Source organism: Carlito syrichta, unplaced genomic scaffold (genome assembly GCF_000164805.1).
Source record: "Carlito syrichta isolate Samal-C Ts95f unplaced genomic scaffold, Tarsius_syrichta-2.0.1 Scaffold303563, whole genome shotgun sequence".
NCBI lineage: Eukaryota > Metazoa > Chordata > Mammalia > Primates > Tarsiidae > Carlito > Carlito syrichta.
Window position 1 is genome coordinate 225552 of NW_007247659.1, and position 3586 is coordinate 229137.

The following is a 3586-nucleotide window of genomic DNA, read 5'->3' on the forward strand; positions in this document are numbered from 1 at the left end:
ATATCACTGGGTAGGTGAGTATTTATAACAGGATACCTGGAAACCGCTGCTAGACATTTTATACATGCTCCAGAAGACAACAAGAAAAATTTCAAGTCTGCATTTAACACCACTCAATCTAATAGGAAAATCGGGGAATAACTTTTCCTCACTGCTAAAAGTTACCGAAGACTGACAAGTGTGTATACTACATTTACATTGTAAAATTCCAAGTTACATTCTTAGGTTGATTTCTGTAAGTCTGGAGATCATCACTGACTATTTCTACTCATCCAGTACACTGAGGCAACTAACGAGGACGTAACTTGTCATCAGAAAGAATACAGAAACCAATCCAAAAACTAAGGGATTATGAAAAAAAGGGATCTTCCCTCTGTAGAAGGCAGCCTCTATGACGGTCCCCAATGGTCCCTTCCTACTGTAATTCCTACTTTCTTGTAAGCCTGTCTTCTTGCATGTAGGCTAGACTTGAGGACTTATTTCTAACAAACAGAATATGGCAAGGATGACTATATGTCACTTCAGAGTAGGTCACAAATAGACAGGTCCTTCCATCTTGAATCTCCCCTCACTTTGCCAGAAGCCATGTTTTGAGCTGCCCTATGTAGAAGCGCAGGAGGCAAGGAACTGAGGCCAACAACCTGCAGGAAACTGAATCCTCCAGCAGCGGAGCTTTCAGACCGCATCTATGACCAGCAATGAACTATAGTCTCATGAAATAACTGAGCCAGAGGCACCTAGGTAGGTACTACCCCAATTCCTGATTCACAAAAAAACTGCTAGGATTGTGTGGTGAGAACAAACAGAGTGACTGCCTAGGGCTGACTGCATGGGAAGAAGGAGGTGGTAGCTAACGGCTTTGAGGCTTCCTTTGGAAGTGATAAGAATATTCTACAGTTGATTGATTGTGCTGATGGTTGTACAATACTGCAAATATACTAAAAAACTTAATCTGTACACCTTAAAGGTTAAACTGTATAAACTACATCTCAAAACTGCTCAGAAAAGATCATTAACATACCTTCTATCAAGTCACTTCTGAAATCTTACATGGAATTCTAACTATTTCAAAAGAATTAAGAATAGGTTTTTTTTCTTTTTTTTGTGAAAATAACTAAACTGATCAAGAGAATGAAAGTGACATCAGGTAAAAGCACTCTTAAAAGACAAGACAAAGGGCTAGGCACTGTGGCTCATACCTGTAATCTCAGTACTTTGGGAGACTGAGGCAGGTGAATTGTTTGAGCCCAGGAGTTCAAGACCAGCCTAAGCCACATAGGGACAACTCATCTCTACAAAATATCAAAAAGTTAGCTGAGCATGGTGGCCCATGCCTGTAGACCAAGCTACTCAGAGGATGAGGCAGGAAGATCACTTGAGCCAAGAATTTTGAGGTTGTGGTAAGCTGTGTGCCACTGCACTCCAGCTAGGGCAACAGAGTGAGACCTAGATTCAAAAAATAAAATAAAAGACTAGACAAGAATAAACAACTAGACACATAAAAACTGGAATAGAAGTAATAAAGCAATCTACATTTGTGGGTGATACTGTTGGATACCTGAAAAAAATGAGAATAAGGGGAAAATTGACTGTAAATAAGAAAGTGTAGTAAAGTAGCAGAATTATAAAATTAATAGACATCAACAGCTGTCAGATAAAAACAAAATATAAATGTTGAACTATAAAAAGCTAAAATATCATTGAAAGAGCTTATCTTGCCACTTTTACAGCAGCAACCAGACAAAGAAAGTATCTAGGCAAAACTTGTACCCCAAAAAACTTAAACACTCTCTTGAAAGAATTAAAAATGAACTTGGACAACATATATATCACTTGTATCATTCTTAGACACAAAGACTCAACATTGTAAAATTATCAGTTCTCCTCAAATTAACTGATAAATAAAATTCCAATTAAAATGGCAACAGATTTTTTCCCCCTGGAGCTATTTCAAGTTAAAAATAAAGTTTCTAAAGAAAAATAAGAAAAAAGAGGTAGGAACACTTGGGGAAGTAGAGAGCAATAAACAGTAGACAGAAATGTGAATTATCCTACTAGATACTACATAGATTTAAAGTCTCTAGAATTGAAATGTCAGAAGAGTAAAGACTAGATATAGACTCAAGAATATATTGAAATCAAATATAGGCTAACCATCCCTCATCCAAAACGCTTGGGACCAGAGCAATTTGTAATTTTGATGTTTTGGGCATTTGTTTGGGCCATGCCCAAATATACTCACTACTTCTTGACTAGTTCCACTACTCTAAGTCACAGGGGCCTTGTTTGTAGGGTGTGGCATTAGAACAGTGATGTTCAGAGCCTCATATATGTGGGGAGGTAGAATACATTCAATTGAAGCATCCTCCCTCAGTTCTAGATTAAAACATAAGTGGCATCAACCATCCTGATGCTTCCACAGCTGACAAACTGGAATCTAGAATGCCCAGGGTACCCAGCCTCTTCATTAGACCACTTGATCCTTCATTGTCTCACTTTCCCCATCTGTAAAATAAAGATAAATTCATCTGTGCTACCTCCATTACAAAGTTGGTGTAAAAATCAGGTGAAACAGTGTATGTGAAGGGTGTTATGAGAGAAATACCAAGCATGATTTAATTTTAAGGTGATTTCATCATCATTAATATTATTATATTATACCCAATGGCTTTACATATCTGTGAGTATATGTAAACAGAATCACTACAGGTAGAAGAAATATTGATTCTATTAAAACCAAATTAAAGGTTATTTTGTTGAGTGGCAGGGGAAATCAGGATTTCCATAGACATCTATCATTTCTGAATTTCCTGATTAAAGTAGCTCTAATGGCCTATTAGTGAAAAATTTCACACCTCTCACCCTTTTTGTGGCCATTTTCCAGCTATATAAGGCCAGTTGTTTGGGTGAGCGTTAATGTTGAGGAAAAGACCAATTATAAACTGAATTATTCTGTGTATTGTCCTGCTGTTTGTCAAGAACTATGATTTGCAGGTATGGTGGTTCAAGCCTGTAATCCCAGCACTTTGGGATGCTGAGTTGCGAGGATTGCTTGAACTCAGGAGTTTGAGATCAACCTGAGCAATATAATGAGTCCTTGTCTCAACAGCAACAACAAAAATCAAAAAATTAGCCTGACATGAGGGGTTGTGCCTGTATTCCCAGCTACTCAGGAGGCTGAGGCAGGAGGATCACTTGAGCCCAGGAGTTAAAGAATGTGGTGAGCTGTGATCATGCCACGGTATGGACCTCTGTCCCGGTGTATGGATGAACGTGATTTTAACTCTGCTACTGAACTATGTGGTGGTTGCAAGCTTTGATAGGTGATAATTTCAATTGGGCTGAATGACTAATATTGTGTCATAGGTCAGGAAAAAAATCTCAAATAAATATTTATCATAATTAATTCTTCATTCTCAACTTGTGTCTCCCAATCTGAATTTTATGATAAAAATAATTGAATATAAACATTTTATGATAAAGAACACATGCTCATTTACTCAGTCTCTCTTGAAGATTCCAGATGAGGAAGAGGAGGGAGCAGTAGCTGAACCTCCTCCACTTGTGCTGAACAGAGGAGATGACA